The sequence below is a fragment of the Gekko japonicus genome, unplaced genomic scaffold (assembly GCF_001447785.1).
Source record: "Gekko japonicus isolate JY-2015 unplaced genomic scaffold, Gekko_japonicus_V1.1 scaffold1573, whole genome shotgun sequence".
Classification (NCBI taxonomy): Eukaryota; Metazoa; Chordata; class Lepidosauria; order Squamata; family Gekkonidae; genus Gekko; species Gekko japonicus.
In genome coordinates this window covers 279,731-295,550 of record NW_015160887.1, presented here as the reverse complement: position 1 = coordinate 295,550, position 15,820 = coordinate 279,731, and the positions used below count along the sequence as shown (strand labels likewise).

The 15,820-nt window shown below is 44.6% G+C and overlaps 1 protein-coding gene across 1 annotated transcript in view; it reads right to left on the bottom strand.

Annotated features, from left to right (window-relative positions):
* The window catches only part of B4GALNT1 (beta-1,4-N-acetyl-galactosaminyl transferase 1), a 77,610-nt gene extending 62,445 nt beyond the window's left edge, over positions 1-15,165 (bottom strand). The window contains exon 1 of the mRNA XM_015423486.1: positions 15,077-15,165. The gene's annotated coding sequence lies outside the window, so the exon portion shown is untranslated. The remainder of the gene's footprint in view (positions 1-15,076) is intronic.
* Between the last annotated feature and the right edge of the window lie 655 nt (positions 15,166-15,820).

Below are 15,820 nucleotides of genomic sequence, written 5' to 3'. Positions count from 1 at the left end.
CCAAGAAATCCCACGTTAGCATTATGATCACTCGAGGTTTTGTTCATCCATCTGAAACATGACTAAACCAGCTTGGAATCCTTTGGAACACATTACCTTCTGCTGAGATGAAGCATGAAGGTCCCTTTCAATAGAATTACCCCTGGAAAACGCTTTTGTACTTATTGTAAGGATCAAGTTGACTCAATTGCCCATATCCTTTTTGGCTGCCCCCATTATAATTCACTTCACAACCAATATATTACTACCTGGACCGACAGGCTACTGAACATTTCTGAAAAACAGAAACTAAAGATTTTACTATCTGGCAACATGAAAAAGTGTACATGTGATTTAGCCACACTCATCTATGCAGCTGCAAATTACTCATAAAGTGCTCATACATGTGGCTTGTAGACTCCTAAGTCACGGGGAAAGGAATCCTTTCTCCTAAATTTCAAGGAATTGGTTCAAGTCCTTTTCGGCTACATTGTGTGCTAGCGGGATAACCTGTGATCTTCATTCCAGCTGTTTGAGTAATTCTTTTGTCATAATATGGCAAATAGAAGGGGAAGTCGTGGAAGTAGTGACAGACTTCACGTTCCTGGGATCCCTGATCACCGCAGACTGTGACAGCAGCCTTGAAATTAAAAGACGCCTGCTCCTTGGGAGGAAAGCGATGGCGAACCTCAACAGCATGATAAAAAGTAGAGACATCACCCTGCCAACAAAAGTCCGCATGGTCAAAGCAATGGTATTCCCAGTAGTCATGTATGGCTACGAGAGTTGGACTATAAGGAAGGCCGAGCGCCGAAGAATAGATTCTTTAATAGTATTGTTAATTGGGTTTGCTCGTGTCCTTTATAAAGGTTATATCTCCCACTAGAAATAAGGCCCGTTGTGGAAATAAATACAACGAGAGCTAGAAAGAGGCTCTGGGAGAGTGCTCTGGCTTTGAGCAAACAGTGTCAGTTTGCTGTGGCGACCTCAGCAGGGTATAATGACAGAGTCCACTGTTTTCTCCAGAGTTAGGGTTAGGCTACCTGAAGAGCAGTTGTAATTTTGAGTGATCTCTAGCCCTCACCTGGAGAGTGGTAACAATTGTTACCCAGGTTCCACCCCTCAGATCTCCAGGAATTTCCATACCTAAAGCTGGCAACTCTCAGCAGCCTCTTTCTAGGCAAAATTCTGTCTTTCTCATTAGCGGGGAGCAAAGCACCAGTAGATTAGTTGGACAAGCTTGTTAAGATGATAATTATCAACCACCCTGTAGTTGTCATTTAGGCATGTGCAGAGTTCTTTGCAACCTGGAAGTAAATAGAGTGGGAAGCTCCAAAAAGGATATGTAAACGTGCTGTGAAATCAGATTGTTTTCAAAGAGGTTATGGACTTGTGAAGCCAATCTGTGAAGTATATGGAATAACTATTTCCTCCCACACAGTCTCAAGGAAGTAACCATCGGCAGCTAATGGCTGGCCAGAGGAATTAAATGTCTCCACTGCCCAATGGCATTTTTACATCTAAACCTCCTTTATGCAATCTGTTGGCATGGAACAATTTGTGCCTCCTGCTTGTGTATTTTCCAGCCTTAACTTATATTGCCTTTCAGGGGACAGTTTGAAAATTAATAGCATTAATAAACATGATTGATTAAAAATACCCAAAGAATTCATGCTGGGTGCTGTGAATAATTATGAAATAAATCACTAGGCTAATCTTCGCAATCAAGATGTCCTTGTTCCCCTTTTTCTTCCTTTAAAAGCTGAGGCTCAGCCCTTTGCCACGTAAGTAAGTTTATTAAGAACAGTCATAAGACCAGCAAAATAGACCAAAATAGTACAGCACAGAATCTACAACATAGGATCCTTATGGCCTTAATTACTAAAATACTAAACCGGTCAATTCCATCATAACTGGCTCGAGTTACAATACATTCTGCGCTTTTTGATTACCAAGTAACAATATTTAGCAACATTGCATGTGACAGAATCATAAGTATCGGCCAATAAAAACTTCATCAAACAATCCTCATCATATGTAAGATAATGAGCCAGGGGGTTAAAACGTGAGAGAAGGGGTGTCAGCAACTGCTGTCTCTCTTCATCATACAGAGGGCAATGAAGTATTATATGGGAGGCAGACTCCACCTGTTCTAACAAACAGGAGCAAATTCTCTGATGCATGGGGGTCCGGGTATATCTACCATAAAGTACTGCTGAGGGTAAAACATCGAGCCGTGCTCTAGTAAATGCCCATCTATAGTTAGGGTTTTTTATGAGCCCAAAGTAAGATGCAGCATTTAAACCTGGTCCCATCTTTAATCTCTTATAGTAGGAAGGCAGGGCTGCATAGTTGTTTTGTGCTTCAATATCCTTAAATCTTTGGTGTATTAGGTTCTTTGCATACTGCAGACCTCCTTCTAACAAATTTTCAGGATCTAATCCAATTAGTTTCAATTTATCTACTACTCTAAGAGCCCATTGGGGATATGGTATTGATGACAAAAGATCAGGAATAAGTCCCACCGGATTCAGATGGGACTTAACCCAAGAATTACTCCTCTGTATCCAAATATTCAATGTTACAGTAGATAAACCTGCTTCTTGTCTTAAGCTCGAATTTGCAGTACCATTAGGGACGTTGAAAAGTGCTCTAAGAAATTTTGATTGTACTAGCTCTAGATCTTTAAATGTACTCTCTGCTAGTATCTGTGTTCCATATATCATTTGTGGGAGGGCTTTGCTCAAGAATAATTTAAGAGCTGCCGGGACATACTGGGCTCCGTCTTTCCTAAAGAAGCGCAATATAGCATTTGCGCTCTTTTGCGCTGAACATGCAGAATTTTGGAGATATGTGGAATGACATTTGGTAGCATTTTATGGCACACATGTCCTGGCCTGGCCTGGCCCGGCCCAACAAAGTGACATTAATGTCAGATCCGGCCCTCATAACAAATGAGTTTGACACCCCTGCCTTAGTTTGTCTGCTGTTTCCATTAGGATTGCCAGCTCTGGGTTGGGAGACACCTGGAGCTTGGGGGGGCGGAGCCTGGGGAGGGTGGGGTTTGAGAAAGGGACCTCAACAAGGTATAATGCCATAGAGTCCACCCTCCAAAGCAGCCATTTTCTCCAGGGGACCTGATCTCTGTCGTCTGGAGAGCAACTGTAATAGCAGATCTCCAGGTGCCACGTGGAGAGTGGCAGCCTTAGTTTCCATAGGTGTCCCTAGAGATAACACAGTCCAAGAACACTTGCCTGGTTTGCTCCGGTTATGGAGCCAGGCCTGCTTCATTGGGAAACAAATAGTTCTTTTTTCCCCTCCCAAGTATTTTTTTATTGGTTTTCAAGCATAAAAGAAAAAAGACAACAAAATTTTCCACTATATAATACAGTAACTCAACATAACCAATGTATTATATATCTCCTCCCTGGGTATCATTTAGCACACATTTTAAAACTGTTAATGTGTTTTGACCACCATGTGTGTATGTATGAGTGTGTGTGTGTATACACACACACACACTTTATCAGAGTTACATATGTAATAATAAATTCAACCTAATATTTACTTTCTGTTATTCCCTATTCTAATTACTTAATAAGTCATTACAATTTCACAGTTCTCTCTTTTAAACAAAATACAGCTTAAGTGACAATTACTTTCTACCTATTGGGCAATTACTCAATCAGGCCCAGCTGTATATCATTATACCATTAAAATCATTTTGCTACTTTGCTTTTCAATTTCCCCAAACCTTATTTACTAACCTAAAGGTTTTTTATATTATCAGCCCCTACATATTTATTATCTTACACCTTGTGAGCCGCCCTGAGACTTCGGGGAGGGCGGGATATAAATCCATAGATAGATAGATAGATAGATAGATAGATAGATAGATAGATAGATAGATAGATAGATAGATAGATAAAATATTCTCAGTAGACAGCTAGTTTAATATTTATTTCAATAACCTTTACATTATAAAGTTGTAATATACTAAATCATTTCCTCCATTACAAAAATAAAAATAAAAGACTCTTTAAATTTACACAAGGAAAAGATTACCAAACTACAAAATAATATCTACTTTCCCATCATTTTATGGCCAATAATATTTTCTTTACATAAATAAAAAGTGATCTTTGTTCCCTCGGTATTTTTCTTTAGCAATTATAAGTCATTTCTCACCAGGCATTATTTTTCCTTCTTCAGTTTCCCAGTTTCACAATATCTTACGTACCAGCCTATGAATTTCTATATTAAAGATCATTGTATATTTGTTATTGCCACCTAACATACAGCAAGTTTCACTATATTTAGTAACCTCCATAAAATTGAGAAGGTACCAAAACCAAAAAGAGAATACTCATTCAAGGCAACATAAGAAAAAGAAAACATTTCTAGTTACCGATATTATATAACATTCCATCATTTTCTCTAGGAGATACAATATATTAAATCTCATTTCCTTGTCAAACGAATATGGCAAAACTGAAGCATCCCATTCTCTCTTTATAACGATTACAGTCGCAAAACATATTTTTTATGCATTTTGCCCCTTCCTGTTTTTTTATGACATCTTTTTTCCATGATCTTGCCTAGATGCCTCGAGTCTTTATATACATAGAGTTTTATTTCTAGTATTTCCCATCTGTGTTTCAACGTGCCTATCTTCCAGCTTTTCTTTTCCTTGCTGATTTTCTTTACCTGACTGCTTGTTTTCTTTTTAGCCCGATTGGTTACTTTTTTTGATATGAGATTTTGGAAACCTCTTTTTGTCATTTTCAGCTCTAAGATTTTATTTGTAGGTTCTTCTAAACTGCGCATTTGATTGTCATTTTCCTCATTTTCCGTAGGTGCAGGCAATGTTACATATAGTACTTCATCTTGATAATATTCGTGTTTTTTGCCAAACTCCTGCTGAGGCTGTATTGGCTCTGATATATTTTCCAAGTCCAAGATTGGGGATTGAAATTTTTCTAAGAGGTTTTTACAAGTTACTTTAACTGCTTGTTGTATTTCTTCTATTAAAAGTTTTTGTAATTGTTCCCATGTAAGATTCCCAATTTCAGTGTTCTCCGGATCCTCCATCTCTTCTGCTCCCGCTACTGACACCATTTTCAAACTCAGCTACGAAATTTTCTTCCAATGACTGTGTAGGCTAATAACTTAGTCCATCACAAAATTTCTCCACAATATCACTCCCAATATTTAGTAACTCCAACAAGTAATTTTCTTACCCCTTCTTTTCCTTCAGACAAACTTCACTCCCATACTCTTCTCCGCTGCTTTTCTTCTCAACAGATTGGAGATAATCCAAGGGCGTATTTAACGGGAAGACTTCATCATTTTGTGCTTTAATCAATTTCTTGGTATTTTCTGTTATGTTTTAAATCCTTTAGTCTTTAAAACGGGTGGTCACAGCTGTAGCAAAACCCTGTAGCAAAACTCCCTCCTACTCCATCCTCAACAAACACACAGACATCTTTAATCCTGCATTAATAAAAGCCAATTTCTTACCGGTAACTACTCTGTAAGCGGTCATCTGGGCATCCACACTGGTAGGCTTTGTGCCTGTGCAGGGCAGCAACCTGGAAATTTCTAGTGCTAGCTTTAACAAACAACCCCCTCCCTTCGCCCCAGAAACACATCCTTGGACTAGGCTTGTCTAATGTTTAACCTAGATACATATACACACCTCACTGTTAAACTTCGTCCTCCAATAAAATATATGCCATCTTTTTATTGTGTTTGCAAATGGCCTTTGCCAGTAGATAGACTGTGGGAAATGAGTCCCTGTAGATTCTTCTGGATCTCTCACTGGCTTTTAAAACCACCAAGGTATGATATTCTTCTAGACCTCCTGGCACGGTTGGGAGCAGGAAGCACTGCTTTGCCATGGTTTTGTCCGGCCGGCCGGCCGGCCGTCTGTCTGTCTGTCTGTCTGTCTATCATCTATCTATCTATCACACATTACTCCCCCACTTTCTCCAAGAAGCACAGAGGGAATAAACCTAGTTCTCCTTTCCTCTGTATTTACTTGCAAATTCTAGAACATGATGCTAGGCAATTCCCATTGTGCCACACGGTCATTATCCTGTGGCATTCCACAGGGCTGTATTCTATGCTTTTTATCCCCCAGTGAAACTGCTGGGGAGCCACTGGGAGAGATCTGGGAATCTGTATTTCAGCAACATCAGTATGCTGAAAATACACAACTTCCTCTCACCCCCCCCCCTTTCTTCAAAATCCAGCAATGTAGCAGAATTCCTGAACCCTCCTTTGGAATATGAATATAAATATAAAGTTGTTTCAGTGTTTGACTTCTCTGCCTGGGGATCCTAAATTGGGTAGAAAGGCGATATGAAAATATTTTAAATAAATACAGAGCCAGCTGATAGTCTGGGTAAGACTGAGGTGATGGAAGTTGGCGAGGTAGATGTCCTACTCTGGAGAGAGGGGAATTGGCAGTTGGAAAACTGACCTTGAGGAGAGGGGGGGAAAGAGGGGGGAAAGAGAGAGAATTGGCTTCAAAATCCCCTTGCTGAAGAACTGCGGCAGCGTCACAGGGCGTGAGGCAGAGAATGGAGGCGGAAGCCGCAGTCTCCCAAAATCTACTGGAAGCTTCACCTTATTATGAACCCAGTGATGAAGAGTCAAAGAACCATAGAATCATAGAATTGGAAGGGACCTCCAGGGTCATCTAGTCCAAACCCCTGCACAGTGCAGGAAATTCTCAAATACCTCCATTGTGACCCCACAAATTCACAAATACCTCCCCACACCTCCAGTGTGACCCCACTCCATGCCCAGAAAAAACCTTCAGGATCTTCAGCCAAACTGGCCTGAAGAAAAATTGCTTCCTGACCCCAAAGTGGCAATTGATATTTCCCTGGGCGTGTAAGAAAGGGCCACAAGAACTAAGCACTGAGGCAACCTCCCCTGCCCTCCCTCTCATGACCTGCCTAAGTTCACAGAATCCGCATTGCTGACAGATGGCCATCTAGCCTCTGCTTTAAAACCTCCAAAGAAGGAGAGCCCACCACCTCCTGAGGAAGCCTGTTCCACTGAGAAACCGCTCTGTCAGGAAGTTCTTCCTAATGTTTAGCCAAAAACTCTTCTGATTTAATTTCAACCTGTTGGTTCTGATCCGACCTTCTGGGGCAACAGAAAACACCTCTGCACCATCCTCTATATGACAGCTCTTCAAGTACTTGACGATGGTGATCATATCACCTGATGAAGAAGTCTGATAAAGAAGCCTCAAGTTGACTGTGACATTGCTTTCCTCTCTGGACAGAGATCAGGGAACTGGCTTCACAATTATGGATTACCAGCCACTTTTATTTATTCATTTTATTCCTTCTGTTACTAACTGAGCATCTCTATTTATGTGTACATGTGTACCATCTTTTTATTCCTATCTGAGTGACCCTCTGTATATGCAAATATTTAATTTTCATTTGTAAAATAATAATTTCATCCCGGTTAGGTACAAAACCAACGGTGCAGGCATAAGTGGGTCTCACATTAAAACCAAACAACAACAACAACAACAAAACCCCAAACAAAAGAAAACTACAGTAAAATAAGATCAAGAGTCAAGTCCAGAAGCATCTTCAAGACTGGCAAGATTTCCAGGTTATACGCTTTTGAGAGGCAAAGATCCCTTGGCCGCAGGGCTATTTTTGGGCAGGAACGCACAGGAACGGAGTTCCGGCTGGCTCTTGAGTTGGCCATGCCCAGCAGGAACTCATTAGCATAATAGCCCACACCCAACAGCAGGAACTCATTAGGATTAGCTACATTAGGGGTGTGTGGCCTAACATGCAAAGGAGTTCCTGCTACAAAAAAAGCCCTGGGTTTTGACAACAAACAAGGTAAACAGAATAAGAAGCAAAAGGTGGGTGTGGCTGGATGAGTACACTTCTGGTAACACGGGGGTGTGGCCTCATATGCTAATGAGCTGTGCTGTCAGGGGTGTGTCCTAATAAGCAAATGAATTTCTGCTGTTGGGTGTGGCCTATCATGCTAATGAGTTCCTGCTGGGCTTTTTCTACAAAAAAAAGCCCTGCTTGGCCGTATGCAAATCTTCGACTCTTCAAAGCTTATATCCTGTCTGTTTTGTTGAACTTTAAGGTGCTGCTGGATTCAGTGTTGCTCTTCTGCTGCAGACCAACACAGCTACCCACCTGAAACGTTAGGGGAAAAATTAACAAACCAAAGCAAGGACAACGCAAAAAAAAACAAAAAACCCTTTGTGCATATCCACTCCAATTGACTGTGGGATGGTGTTGCATGACACTGTATCGGGCAACATCCTTTGGTAGTCAAATGATGATTAGTAAAATAAACTATTTGACCACCTAATTATACGATTTGCTTATTGCTTCTGGATTTTACTTTGGATTTTATCTCCTGGTCTTTATTAACTTCCTTGATTATAGTTTTTTAGATATGTATTTTATCATGGTGGCAAACTTTATTGAGAATTTGTGGAAACTGTGGTCTAAACATGTCATTAAATACACTGATTTCATCGCATTCGTCTTTCTACTGGATCTTCCTTTATCCCACCTTTTGGGGGCTGTAAAGACACAGCTGACTTATGGTGTTCCTGTAGGGTTTTCAAGGCAAGAGGCATTCAGAGGTGGTTTGCCATTGCCTGCCTCTGCATATCAACCCTGGACCTCTTTGCTGGTCTCCCATCCAAACACCAGCCAGGGGTGGCCCCAGTCAGCTTTCGAGATTTGACGAGATCTGGCTATCTTCGGCCATCCAAGTCAGGGCTCATCCCCTATTAGATGGTGCTGTTTGTTATCCGGCCATCCAAGTCAGGGCTCATCCCCTATCAGATGGTGTTCTTGCTGTTTGTTATCATTTTGACTGGAAGTTTCTTTGACTACATTGAAGAAGGAGGAGGAGGAGATTGGATTTATACCCTGCCCTTCACTTGGAGTCTCAGAGCGGCTTACAAACTCCTTTCCCCTCCCCTCCCCACAACAGACACCCTGCGAGGTAGGCAGGGCTGAGAGAGCTCTGACAGAAACTGCTTTTCAAGGACAGCTCTGACAGAACTATGGCTTGCCCAAGGTCATCCAGCAGGTGCAAGTGGAAGAGTGGGGAATCAAACCCGGTTCTCCCAGATTAGAGCCCACATAACCACTACACCAAACTGGCTGTTACAGAAGAGCAATTAATATTCAGAATTATAGAGGGGGGAAAATCTTTAGTCCTACCTTTGTCTTGAGGGGCCATTTTCAATAGGTGGCAACCCACCCACACATGTTCCACTGGAGGCCTCTTTTGGGCTTAACACTATAGGGATATGTCAATTGCCATTGGGTGGCTGCCGAAGGAGGCTATGGGAAGGAAAATGCAGGGAAAAAACAATTGTGTGGATGTTCCGTTGCCACTGCCTTGCGGATGCCTCCATATTCGACATTCACAGCGGTAATGGAAAGGACACAGGAAACTGTTGTCATGTGGACGTGGCCCTATGGACCCGCTACTCAGAAAGCCATGATTCCTGCAGCAATTCTTTTTGTTAGGCAAATACTTCTTCCCCCATTGGGGTGCCCGCCTCCAGGTGGGGGGCCGGGGTACCCCAGAAGTACAGCTTATGCGACGCTACAAGATATCAGTTCCCCTGGAGGAAACGGATGCTTTGGAGGGTGGACCCTCTGGCATTGTACCCCACTGAGGCCCTCCCCAGGCTCCATCCCCAAATCTCCAGGAATTTCCCATCCGGGATCTGGCAACCTTCTCCCCCATCCCCCACCGGTGGCCAGTGGGGAACTGGCAACCCTGTTCCCCAACAGGGGTCCCCTTAGGGCTGCGAGGGCTGCGTTGGAAAATACTTGGAGACTTTGGGGGTCGATCTGGGAGAGGGCGGGGTTTAGGGAGGGGAGGGGCCTCAGCATGGTACAGTTCCATAGAGTCCACCCTTCAAAGCAGCCATTTTCTCCAGGGGAGCTGATCTCTGTCAGCTGGAGATCACTTGTAAAAGCGGGGGATCCCCAGGCCCCACCTGGAGGCTGGCAATCCTAGGTCCCCTACTGCAGCTTGGGAAATTCCAGCTTGGGGAAATTCCTGGAGATTTGGGGGCAAAGCCTATTGCGGGTGGTGTTTTCGTGTTTTGGTAAGAGAGGCCAGCTCAAGAGGGTACCAACTCCAACTCCAGCCTAGGGAGTCCCTGGCCATTTGGGAGCAGATCCTATGTTGGGTGGCGTTTCAGTAAGGGAGGCCAGCTCAACAGGGGTACGATAACGATTGCAATAGAGTCCACCCTCCGAAACTGCCATTTTCTCCCAGGGGAACTGACCTCTGCAGTTTGGAGATCAGTTACCATTCTGGGACCTCTCCAGGACAGGCCCCACCTGGAGGATGGCAGCAGAGCCTACAGCAAGAACGCTGCAACATTAACACAAGGTTAACCGAAAAGGTGATCGGCTTGCAAGGTAAGGTAGCTGCTTGCCAGGCAATGTGCTCTACAAAATGTTCTCGCTTTCATGATTCTCCTGTCCCTCCACCCCACCCCTCTGCCCAACCACGGGAGGAAATTCAAAGTAAAATAAGATTTGCAAGGCAAATCCTGTCTGGGCAAGCCGCATTATGCTCGCCAACAGGGCCAGCATCAGGATAGCTTGGGGGGGGCAGCTGTCAGGGCCCAGGGTGTCTGGTGGGGCCCACCACTAAGGACACCAGCCTCCAGGTGGGACCTGGGGATCCCCTGGAATTACAGCTCATCTCCAGACTACAGAGACCATTTCCCCTGGAGAAAGTGGCTGCTTTGGAGGGTGGACTCTCTGGCATCGTACCCCACTGAGGTCCCTGTCCTCCCTGGACTCCATCCCCAAATCTCCGGGAGTTCCCCAACCTGGATCTGGCAACCCCCCCCCCCCATCTCCCACCGGTGACCTGGCCACCCTATCCACCACTGCTGACTCCTGAACCATGACATTTCCCTGCCTGTTCGCTTATGAGCACTTTGCCACCCATGCATCCAGGTGCACACACTTCCCGGTGCCATCAGGGAAAGGGCCGTGGGCTGTGCAGATGGCTGTGAGCATGGCCACGGTGGGGGGGGTGTTTCGCACTAGTGAGTAGGACTGCCAGCTCCAGGTGGGGAAATACCTGGAGATTTGGGTGTGGAGCCTGAGGAGGGTGGGGCTTGGGGAGGGGAGGGACTTCAGTTCCATTGAGTCCTCCCTCCAAAGCAGCCATTTTCTCCAGGTGAACTGATCTCTGTTGCCTGGGGATCCGTTGTAATAGCGGGGGATCTCCAGGCATCACCTGGAGGTTGGCAACCCTCAGGTATAGAGATACGTGGGTGGGTGGTCGGGTTACCATCCCCCATTTGGGGGCAGGGGATCCCCATTTTTTTTTAAGTACCCAAGGGTACACATTTATTGTTTTCTTATATTCCTAAACACAGTCATAAACAACTACAACAACAACATATAACCAAGAGACTAATTACAATTTGTTACTATTTATATTTATTTATTATTTATTATTTACATCTCTATCCCGCCCTCCCCGGAGGCTATACCTAATCCATCGCTTCATTATTCTCTAATATTTGTTAATATTCTCTAATTCCACTATTATATATTACTACATACTCAAATATTATTTTTCCCATATCAGCTTAATCTTTGACTCCATTCACATTATACCAATCATATAGTCTCTTCCAGGTTTTTTGAAATGTCCATTTCTTCGTGCCTCTCATTTCCATAGTTAATTTGTCTATTTCCGCCGCTTCTAAGAGTTTATTAATATATTCCTGTTTGGTTGGTGTTTTTTGTATCTTCCAATATTTGGCATATAATATCCTTGCCGCCGTTGACATGTATACATGGGATCCCCATGTTTGTATGCTCCTGCACACCTCCCCCCGAAACCTAACAATCCCTGCCCCCAAGAAACCTAACAATGGAAATCCAAATCGATAAGGCCAAACCTCATTCCAGTTTCAGGTTGCCAACTCTGGGTTTTGAAATACCTGGAAATCTGAGGGTGGAGCTCGGGAGGGTGGGTTTTAGGGAGGATGTCAGTAGGGCACAATGCCATATAATCTAACTTCCAAAGCAGTCATTTTCTCTAGGAGAAGTGGAATAAATATTTTAAATAAGTACCAAATAAATAAATATGTGATCTATGTAGTCTGGAAATCAGCTGCCATTCTGGGAGATCTCCAGTCCCCACCTGGAGGTTGGCAACCCTATGACCTTTAAGGCAGTTTTTTTGGGGGGGGGGCATGGCCTGCTGTTGCTTGCATGGTTTTGTAGAATTAACGGGACTTAGTGAACTGACCCCTAACTAGAAAAGACTCGCTGATTTAATCTTCTCAACTTTAGTCCCCACCATATTCCACCACCACCACCACATCTCCTCTCATGCTCTCCACCACCTCTTCCCTTTCTGAACAAACCATTTTATGTTCTGGAGGCTGCAGCCCTGTGCATGCCAGCCTAATTAGGGTTTCCGGGCTGCCCTGGCCACCGGTGAGGGATGGGTCAGGTAGGGCTGCCAGGTTTATTTTATTTATTTTTTATTTGGTTCAGTTTCTGTCCGTCCCGTCCTGCAAGTGGGCTGAGGGTGGGTTACAACATTAACATAAAACAATAAGATCAAGATTAAAACTATAAACTTAACCCATAACAATGGCGATCAGACTACATCACAGCTATTACAATGGTGCTCTGGTGTTAGACAATTAAATTACCATGAGTAAACCAAGTAGATTATCATTCTGTGTCCTAGAAAATTGAAGACCGTGGTACAGATGGCTATAGAGTGGTAACAGGCTGGTAATAGGAGCGCCCAGAGGTCGATTCGGGGGAGATCGTGGGGGATTGCCATTCCCCCGGGTGAGGTGCGGGGGGCGGGGCACACGGCGAAGCCCCGCCCCCTGCTTCCTCCATAAATCTACCTCACCCCTTTTAAGGCTGTTTATTCCTGTGGCCATCACTACATACTCTGGCAGCAAATTTAACATTTTAATCACTCTCTGTGTAAAGTAGTATTTCCTTTTTTCAGTCCTGAATCTACTGCCCCTCAGTTTCATTGGATGCCTTCAAATTCTAGTATTTTGCGAGAGGGAGAAGAATGTTTCTTGGCAGGGCTTCTCCGCGCTCTCGCCGGCCTCGCAGCTCCACCGCCAAGCTCGACGGGGGCTCGGCGAGAGCTGAAACCAGGGCGGCCACCAGAATTGTTGGGGGGAGGGAGTGAAAACAAAGTATAAATGCCTGGATTTTCTGTGTATTTTCCATAGCAATGTGGTCATCTGCCCCCATGCTTGGTTTATAGCTGTTTAATATAGCTGGTCTTGGTTTATAGCTGTTTTTTCTCCCTGGAATTGCCTACCAATGTTCCCTCTAAACTGTGGAGTCTTGTGAGCAAATTTTCTACTTTGTGAGCCACTGGCATTAAAGCTGTGAGCGAGTGATTTGGCTACTGCATCAGTTAGTTTGCCTCTGGAGCCCTCCTTCCTGAGTGAAGAGAAAAATATGTGAGCAAGAGGCTTAAAAGCTGAGAGCTAGCTCACACTAACTCAGCTTAGAGGGAACACTCCTGTTGTCAGATCTCGGAAGCTAAGCAGGGCAAGTACTTGGATGGGAGACCGCCCAGGAAAGCTCTGAAGAAGGCAGGGGCAAACCTCCTCTCCTTCTCCAGGCCAGTTTGGCTGGAGATCCTGGAATTTTTTTGTCATCTTCTGGGCATGGAACAGTGGTCACTCTGTGTGTGTGTGTGTGTGTGTGTGTGTAGGAAGTATTTGTGAATTTCCTGCATTGTTACAGGGGTTGGATTTGATGACCCTGGAGGCCCCTTCCAGCTCTATGATTCTATGAGTCTCACTTGCCTTGAAAGCCACTTAATGTTAGGCCATGCAGCAGACATGTACTCAGGAAGGTTGTCAAGCCCAGGGTAGTCATATAAAACACATGCGCAAACATCTGGGGAAAGTAACCTCATGGACATCAATAGCGTCTTGAATTCCTGGCTTCCACTGCCCCTGGCAGAATCTAAACTTAATCCTTGGGTTTAATTTGTGTCTGCGTCCCTTCTGTTGTCTTCCAGGTAATTGGGCATGACATCTCCCGAGGCTAACTGGAAGGCTATTCTTCAGCTGTGGAACGACCTGACCTGAGGGCTTCACTCGCTTACAGCAAAACTGAGAGAATAATACCATACCAACAATGACCCCAAGCTCTGGTCAAGACCCCGTGAGACACTGCTCCACCAGGCCACCCAGAACGCTCGGCACAAAGTAAGAAGTTTGTGAAGAAATCTGCACTGCAAACAATTTGTTCCCTCCTGAGGAGACCTGAAAAGGCTGGCCTCTCAAGAAAAAGCGAGGAGTGCAACAGGAGGCGGTCTGACTGAAAAGGTTAAAGAACTGAAATATGATCCCTCTCGATTCTGACAAGATAAACCGGAGGCATTGGAACAGCGGAGATTCTGTTGAACAATGTGCGGAGCAGATGGGATGTCAACCCATGCCGCCGACTCAGATGTCCCGTTTTGTCAGAGGGAAGGAATACAGGAATTGTGCTAAGGCACTGGGAGTTTGCCACATAGCTAGGAAGCCCCAATTCCCAGGTAGCACAGAGAGGGCTAATCCCATGACAGGAAGCACACAAGAAGGTCAAGTCTGCTCTGACCTGGATAGCCCAGGCAAGCTCGATCTCGTCAGGTCTCGGAAACCGACCCTGGCAAGTATTTGGATTGGAGACCTCCAAAGAATACCAGGGCCGGGAGACAGAGGCAGGCTATCAAGCCGCTTCTCTGAACGTCCTCCATGCCCTGGTAGGAGTCTACAGAGGTTGCCATGACTTCCAGGCACGGGCAAACAAACACATACACACACATACACACACACACACACATGTACCAAAAAATGCAAATAAAAGAGAAGAAGGTCAAGCCCCAGGAAGGACCAGGACAACAAACGCTCTTTCTTCCTTAACAATGAGGCCCCAGAGCTGTAAACCTCCCATCACATTCTATCAGCTGGGGAAATGCTTGAATCACCGTTCTCAGATTTTATTGGACCCCAGGGCCCTTAAATATACACAGAGAGACCTACTTTTAACTGCTTGAATACATCTTGGTCAGGTCCACCGTTCGATCCAAGGCACTCAGAGGAGCTTGCTCAGCATCGGCACCTCCTGCGGATCCATGACGGCGACTCAGATGCGACTGTAACATCTGCGCATTTCAAAACACAGAAGAAAACAGCCCTTCTTGCCAGCACGCAGGGGATCCATCGAGTCCAACGATTGCCTCATTCCAGCATTCCAGGACCTTTGCCCAGAAGCCTTAAAGCCACAGACCTTCTTCAGAGAAGTCGCAAAGCTAATGTTTTGCGAGGCTGAGATCCATTTATCATTGAGGGGGCCCCATTCGCCTATCCAAATGGCACTGAGGCAAGCTACCACATCCTTCAGATGGCAGTGAACTCCTGAGTGGATCCAAATGCTAGATGCCAAGATGAGCAAATGGAAGCACCCGAGAAACACCAACAGCAGGAGGAGAGGGAAACAAGACAGAACAACAAGTATGCCTTCTAAATCCAGTTAGATTTCAGTCTAGTAGCACCCTAGTGAGCAACAAGAGTTTCGGGGAATAAGCTGACAAAAGTCACGATCACACACACAATTAGCCGCGCCATAGGCACGAATGCCGGGTGGATTTAAAGGTCGTGAGCCATTTTCTAAAATAAGCCATTCTTTTATCCATACTACGGTCACTGTCTGATAATATAAATACCAGTTAGGTCCATTCATTCCCCCTCTCCCTTTTCTATCTTTATTCTTGCCCTTTTAGGATG